The following is an 8,519-nucleotide window of genomic DNA, read 5'->3' as shown; positions in this document are numbered from 1 at the left end:
TTGGTCTTTTGTCTTTTAGGGCTGCACCCATTGCATATGGAGATTCCCAGGCTAGGGGTTGAATTGGAACTATAGCCACCAGCCTACACCACAGCCACAGCAACACCAGATCCAAGCCATATCTGTGCCCAACACTCCAGCTCGTGGCAATGCCGGATCCTTAACCCAATGAGGGAGGCCAGGGATCCAATCTGCATCCTCATGGGTGCTAGTCAGATTCATTTCCACTGAGCCATGATGGGAACTCTGAAAAATCAGCTTTTAGAGCTACCTCGCATTAAACATACAATGGACTAAAGTATGACTTTCACAGATACTTCAATATTCAATGACGAACATTTTCAGAGTGTTTAAAAATTTAAAACTGAAAATACTACTTCCTTCCTCACAAATCTGCACACTATGTGATCTGTCAGTAGCTAGATTTTAAACATTGATATGAAAACCTGGTGTCGTGGCTTCTAGAAGCCCATTAAAGAAAGGAAAGAACAGTAAAGGTTTACTGTTGTAGAAGCAGCTTTTCAAAAGTGGTGCTTCTGCTTCCATTTTAATCATGAACAAAATAGTAATAAAGAAAAAAATCACAATCATATTTACTCATCAACCTATGCCAAATTGTGTGTGTGTGTTTTCACCTATATATCATCTTCCTTCTCAGGCTTGGGAGGCCACAATCAGATTTTAGACTTTAAAACAAAACAGATGTGGAGTCTATGTTCTCACAACTAGTGATGAGGTAACCTTAGGCAAGTTACTTTTTTGATGAAATAAGTATACACTATGTGTCTAAGTAAAACTTTTAAGACTCAAATGATTCAGTATATATAACTGGCTCCTACTAGGTAGACAATAAGTGATACTATTTCTAAGTTCCCTGTAAACACTATTGTTACCAATTTTCAAATACAATGCAGGCTTAGGGGGAATCCTAGATTTCATGCTTCCTACTATGGGAACAACGTAGGAGTAGGAATCAAGGTGATCAATACTGTTTGAGTACACATCAGAAATTCTATCACTGCTCTTCCCCCACCTCAAATCTCTAAACTCAAAAACGGCTCTAACCTAGAATCATAATAAACATTTGTACTATGAATACTCACCAAGACCTAATTCCTACCTTTACCATTTGCACAAGCATGGGCAAGCATCATACAATCATACTTGAGTATACACAGGTATACAGATTCTCACTTTAAAATGTAAGCTCTGTGGACCTTGTCCACTCTGGTCATAGAAACAGCCCAGTAAACAGAACTGAGTGCCTGCTATTTAATAAAGACTCAATAAATAGCATGCATCACCACATAGGCCTATATTCTTCTTTCTCTGATATGGCATACCAGAAGAAAATGGGCTTTTTATCAGTCTCTTCCTAATCAACCTTTTTAATGGCCCCTAATTAGCCAATGAATGTTCATCTGTGAAGGAAGATCATCTCGCCAACAACCACCTACTGAATTCTCCATAATTTTGTGCATAGAAGAAAAGGATAGAAGCCAACCAATTTAGGACCAAGTAAAGAGCAAATAACTTTATCCCATATTCCTTGTTTGACCTGAAGTTTGCATAGCTACTCGTAGCAAGTACAGAGATGTCTTACACGGGCTAAGATGTGAAAATGTAGGCAGCTTTTAAGAAGGAACAGGAACAGAGGCATGATTTGTTCATCAGGATGCAAAGCATTTTGAAAATAATTCCAACATTGAGCAAATTTAGAACTTTTCTTTACAAAGTATTATGGAAGCTAACTTTCATTTTAGCATAGCAATTTGCCTTTTGACAGCCCAATTTCCAGAGTTTCAGAAGAAAGTATACAATTCTTGAATAAAGTCATATATTCACATGCAATTTATTTACCCCCCTTCTGAGAAGTGGATTATCTAGGACTCCTTTTCCCCCTTTTTAATCTATCTTTTAACTATTGAGTTTTTGGTACTCAGTGCCAGTGGAAAGATGAGCCAATTTTAAACACATGAATTATGAACTCCACTGTGACAAACCATCCTACAGAACTATCTGAACTGAATTCTAAGCCAATTTATTCTGTTAATATTGAAAAATACTTCAGCATTTACTACAAGGATTTTCAAAATCTTCTATTAGAAAATTTAGAAATAATAATTTTTAGATTTTAAAATGTATTCATACTTTTAAATAGAAATTAAGGTAGATATGTCAATAACATTTGGAAAGCATTCCCCAATTTGCATTTTATAGTCATTATCTGTGGTTCACAGCCAATCTATATGGTTGCTTTTCTTCTATTATTAAGTAATAGTTGAATAGCATTATATTCATCTTTTTCCTTTGTCAGTTATTAATCTTTCATATTTTGAGATAAATATCAAAGACAAAATATTGTCAAAAATAGTTCTATGGGTCTAAAAGAACACTGGTCAGGGATTTCTTGTTTTGGCTCAGCAGTAATGAACCTTAGTATCCATGAAGATGCAGGTTGGATTCCTGGCCTCTCTCAGTGGCACTGCCATTAGCTGTGGTGTAGGTCACAGATGCAGCTTGGATCTGGCGTTGCTGTAGCTGTGGTGTAGGCTGGCAGCTGCAGTTCCCATTCAACTCCTAGCCGTGGAACTTCCATATGCCTCAAGTACAGTACTAAAAAAAGATGAAAACAAACAAAAAAGAACACTAGTCAGTTTCCTATTTGTTTCTTCTATTAAGGGATATATTCCTTTAATAGTATGTCATATTTCAAGATTAAATAAGAAATGAAATCTAATACCAAAAAGTGTGGAATAAGTAAGGAAAGACACTAATCAAGAACCTGGTGGAGACTCATCTGTTTATAAAGAATAGATCTAGCTACTGAGAGCAGTCATGAGAGTTACAAGCAATATTCCAGTGACACATGACTCCAGCAATAAATCTGTGGATATGGGTTTTGTATATGTGTCTTTACATATTAAAAAAGAAATTAATCCAATATTAGAAAATTGCAATATTTTTCACTAAAAATCTTGGTACATAGCTTGTCTTAAAAATTAGAAGATCTAGAAAAATTGAACTTAGCTAAATGCAAATTGGAACTACTTCACTGGACCAAGCAGCTGTCATTTTTCACATGGATTATTAAAAGAGCTTCCTCTTTCCATCCTTGCCTTCCATGGCTCTACTATCAACAAAGCAGCTGAACTCATACCGTTAAATCTAAGTCAGATTACATCACTATTCTGCTCAAAACTCTGCACACTTCCACATTTCGGAGTCCTTGTGATGGCTTATCTCTCTGACATGTCCTCACTCTGCTCTAGTCATGTTGGCGTCCTTGCTATTACTCAAATAACTCAGGTATGATTGTGTCTCAGGATCTTTGCATTTCCTGTCCCCTCTGCCTATAACACCTTTCCCCTAATCTGTTGTATCTTAAGTTTGTACTTAAATATGATCTCCTCTGTGAAAATTCACCAAGTAATGGAATACTATGTCTCTGACATCCCTATCCCCATCCCTGGTGTGCTTTCCCCCATGGCTATCACCACATATAAATTTTACTCATATATATTATTTACTGTCCCTCTTATAATAGACCAACTTTAGATAAAGAGTCTTTGTATATTTTATTCCTTGCTATATACCCTTTTCTAAGAATCATACCTGGCACATAGTCCTTACTCCATAAACTGCTTTGAATGAATAAGTAGTGGGTATGACTATTATCACCACCTTTCTAATGAGGAAACTAGAAGCTAGAAATTACATAATTTGTCTAAGATCATGTAACTTAAAAATGAAAAGCCTATATTCAGACCTTGGCAGTCTGATATAAGGGCTCAGTATACCGATGATCAGGTTATGAATATATCAAGAAAGGGTATGTGATTTTCAAGGAAAATAGAAAAAGCACTTCTGTGTGAAGGTGCAGAATATTCCTGTGTGAATAAATATGCAAACTCTATCTTCATTCTTTTATATTACCTTCTGACCTCTAAAAATGAAAGGTATATGACTCGACCTAAATGGTAAAAATGGAGAAATAAATAACTGTATTAGTGCTTTGGCCCCATTGCTTTTCACAGCTGCCTAGCTAACTCCCCTGTTCTACTTTCTCTAATTAAAATTAATAAATATTACAGGGATATTTATTTGAAATTACAGTGACTTTCATTTTTTCTCATTTCAAGTATAAGTTATTCTTTGAAGCAGGACATAAATAGAGAAAAGTTCACAGATCACATGTGCATAACTGTGAATTTCTCAAAGTGAACACATCCTGAAGCAGTATTATGCTGGTAAATATATAAACGACCAGCCCTCCTCCACTTCAAAACAAAACAAAGCACACAAACATGTTAAAAAAACAAACACAACCTTCATAACCTGAGTACTTCCAGCACGGCCAGTTTCAAGCTGCCAACTTAATGCCAACCAGTTTGTAAAATTCAAAAATTCAACAGTCGATTCTTGCAACTTGATGCAAGGAAGTTGCAACATATCACTAAAACCTAAGCCCTATCATCTTTCTCTATCTAATACCTACTTCCCTCTTTCCTAAAGGTAACCAGTATCCTTGACTTCTAACATCTATTTTTTTTAACCTTAATATAAAATAATCAGGCTAGGCGAATCTGCCGTGCGGTTGGTTGGCGCTTGTTCTTCACTTCGTCCGTGATGGATGAAACTTCATTAAAGATGTCTAAGCAACAACCAACTCAATTTATAAATCCAGAAACTCCTGGCTATGTTGGATTTGCAAATCTTCCCAGTCAAGTTCATTGAAAATCAGTGAAAAAAGGTTTTGAATTCACACTAATGGTGGTTGGTGAATCGGGTCTAGGAAAATTGATTCTCATTAACAGCCTGTTCCTGACCGGTCTCTACCCAGAAAGAGTCATACCTGGAGCTGCAGAGAAAACTGAAAGAACTGTCCAGATTGAGGCTTCAGCTGTTGAGATTGAAGAGCAAGGGGTCAAGTTGTGCCTGACAGTGGTGGACACGCCCGGCCACAGGGATGCCATCAACTGCAGGGATTGCTTTAAGACAACCACCTCCTACATTGATGAGCAGTTTGAGTGGTACCTGCATGACCAAAGTGGTCTAAACATATGGCACATCACTGATAACAGGGTGCACTGCTGCTTTTACTTCATTTCCCCCTTCTGACACAGGCTTAAGCCCTTAGATGTCATAAGGTAATACACAAGGTGAATATTGTGACTGTCATCACAAAAGCCAATACACTCACCCTAAAGCAGTGGGAGTGCTTGAACAAAAGGATTCTGGATTAAATTGAAGAACACAGCATTAAAATCTATCAGTTACCTGATGCAGAGTCAGATGAAGATGAAGATTTTAAAGAGAAGACTAGACTTCTCAAGGCCAGCATCCCATTCTCCATGGTTGGATCCAATCAGCTGATTGAAGCCAAGGGCAAGAAGGCCCAAGGCCGGCTGTAACCTTTCCGGCATCGTGGAGGTGGAGAACCTGGAGCACAACTATTTCCTGAGACTGAGGGCAATGCTCATCACTGACATGCAGGCCCTGCAGGAGGTGACCCAGGACCTTCACTACGAAAACTTCTGGTCTGAGAGGCTCAAAGAGGCGGCAGAAAAGTGGAAAATGAGGACAGGAATAAAGACCAGATCTTGCTGGAAAAGGTTGGTGAGCTCCGCTGCTTGCAGGAGATGATCATAAGGATGCAGGCGCAGATGCAGGGCAGGGATAATGATGGCCATGTTCACGGGCACCACATGTAAGAAAACATTATACAAGATAAACATTTTGATGAGTGACACAGCTGTGTGTTCTCAAGGTGATTGGAGGGGTGCCATCCTTGTTTTACAGTACCTGTGCCTAAGAAATTAATTTTTTAAAAACTTTTGAGGTGCTATTTTGTATAAAGTACCTTAATATTTATATTTCATTATGTTATATTTTATATGTCGTAAGGTGAACTTTCTGCTTTCTTCTCCTCCACTTTAACTAACCCCTCATGTTAGGATTGATTCCTGGGACCAGTCAGCATGTATAGTTAATCATTGAATTTGACTCAGCTGGCCTTGCCAACAAATCCTGATTTGTTTTTGGAATCAGACAGATTTCCCAGACTGTTCTGAGTGGCAGAGCAGGGGACCTAGTGATACGGAAGGACTGGCTGACCTGGTACAAGGCCATCCACTCACCAGGCCTTCACATGTGCTTGACTTCCTTGCTTTTGTTTGAGCAAGAATACCTCAGTTTTGCTGCTATAACTCAGAACTGTTAATTCACCTGCGTATTTATCTGTTCACCAAATGAAACAATTCTCTAGTGAGATAACATGTTTATACTTATATAGCTTTTTCTAACATGGGCTTTTAGGGGTGAAATTTTCTTAACAAGTCTTTGGGCTCTAATGCTAGGTCATGTTTTTAAACTGCTATGCATAGAACTCTTCAAAAGCCACTTTCTGTAGAGTAGGTCACAAATACTAGTTTATTCTGCTACAGGAAAAATCAAAGTGTCCATGAGCTGCAGTTTTCATAGTGCAACTAAGATTCATACCTACACAATGAGAGTCAGTAAGCTATTTTTTTACTCAACTAAATTTAAAAAATAACTTTTTAAGGAGTTCCTGATCATGGCGCAGCGGAAACGAATCCAACTAGGAACCATGAGGTTTCAGGTTTGATCCCTGGCCTCATTCAGTGTTTTAAGGATCTGGCGTTGCCATGAGCTGTGGTGTAAGTTGCAGACACTGCTCAGATCTGGCATTGCTGTGGCTTTGTCATAGGCCGGCGGCTATAGCTCCCATTAGACCCCTAGCCTAGGAACCTTCATATGCTATGGGTGCGGCCCTCAAAAGGCAAAAACTAAAAACTAAAATTAAAAAAAAATTTAAGGAAAATCAACAATTGATTGTGCAGAAACCATCTTTTAAATATTTTTATACTGCACTTTTTTTTTTTTTTTTTTTTTTTTTTTTTTTGTCTTTTTGCTATTTCTTTGGGCCGCTCCCACGGCATATGGAGGTTCCCAGGCTAGGGGTCGAATCAGAGCTGTAGCCACTGGCCTACACCAGAGCCACAGCAACGTGGGATCCGAGCCGCGTCTGCAGCCTACACCACAGCTCACGGCAACGCCGGATCGTTAACCCACTGAGCAAGGGCAGGGACCGAACCCGCAACCTCATGGTTCCTAGTCGGATTCGTTAACCACTGCGCCACAATGGGAACTCCTATACTGCACTTTAATGTACTTTGTGTAACTGCAGGTGTAGAGGCCATGCCTGGCCAGTGGAAATCAGGGTTCTTTGGTGGTGGCCCTGAGGCCTCAGCCCCACAGATCCTGAAACAACACTGGGTTTTCCTGACTTGGCTTTCCTTTAACTTTCTGAATAGTTTTCAGGCAAATAGCAATGATCTTTATGTGCAGACTGTCTGGTCCATTTTTAGCCACAGTTTGTCCACCTATCATGTAAGAATGAAGGATATTTCAGATCTGCACCATGGGCTGGCTGACCAGTGCTACCAGTTGAGGCTGCACCCAGATGGTGTTCTGTGCTCTGTGGCCTTGCCCCTGCCCTGTCCTCCTACCACATTGCCCTGTCATGAACTCCCAAGGGGTGCTGGTGCTCAACATTTCTGCTGACTTGGAGAAATGGGTCCCCAGAAAGTGACAGATGGAAAAAGGAGCTGGTGCTGGTTCAGCGTTTTCATTTTGCTAGAACAAAAGAGGTTGAAATGGACAAAATGTTTATTACTCCAAGGATGAGGAGGGCTTTTTGTTTTTGCCAGATAGAAAAAAAAAAAAATGGGGTGGTCAAAATATATTAGTTACGAGTGTGTACTGCAGAAAATGAACTGGTGTTCTCCTGACATTCCCCTCTTACTGTTAGCTAATTATGGATGGTCAGGACCTGCAGGTTTAGGCACACTGTGCAAAGATTTTACCAGGAAAACATCTTTCATGACCTGAGGGTACCTCCATGCAAGGACAGTTATTTGGGGGATTTTTTTGGCATATATTAACTATGCTAGTAAACACTGTTAAGAAAAGGGGAATGGGGCAGCATTTGAAAGTAGTCAGCGTAAGCCCTATATTGTCAGACTACTCCTTAGTGCTAATAGCTGTTGCCTAATGGTTATGCCAAGGTAGGTGGGTTTACACTGTTAGACTTTCAAATTCCCATTTGTTTGCTGCCCAAATCTAAATAAATTCTTTTGCCAACAGATAATTACTCTTTTCCTAAGAGATGATCTTTACCTATAAAAACATATTTTGAAAACTTATTTTACACAACAATTTTGTATCCATTGAAACTAACCTTTTATCAATAAAGCACAATTGTTTAGACTAAATAAATAAAATAATCATACACACTCTCAGATATGGTTTCTTTTTCTCTTTTTTTGTGTTTATGAAATATATCCATGTGTGGCAAATAGTGGCAGGTCATTATCAGTGCAGTATGTTACTATGATTTATACTGTTCTTTAGAGTTGGCAAATATTTAGTTTGTTCCTGGTCATCAGTTATTACAAACAATATTGCTAAGAAAATTCTGATCGATGTCCTTTGGA

The 8,519-nt window shown here is 38.8% G+C and overlaps 1 pseudogene; it reads left to right on the top strand.

Annotated features, from left to right (window-relative positions):
* Nucleotides 3,622-6,047, top strand: LOC100738158 (annotated as a pseudogene).

The sequence above is a fragment of the Sus scrofa genome, chromosome 15 (assembly GCF_000003025.6).
Source record: "Sus scrofa isolate TJ Tabasco breed Duroc chromosome 15, Sscrofa11.1, whole genome shotgun sequence".
Classification (NCBI taxonomy): domain Eukaryota; kingdom Metazoa; phylum Chordata; class Mammalia; order Artiodactyla; family Suidae; genus Sus; species Sus scrofa.
Note: the sequence above shows the minus strand (reverse complement) of the source record. Positions and strands in the feature narration are given on the sequence as shown.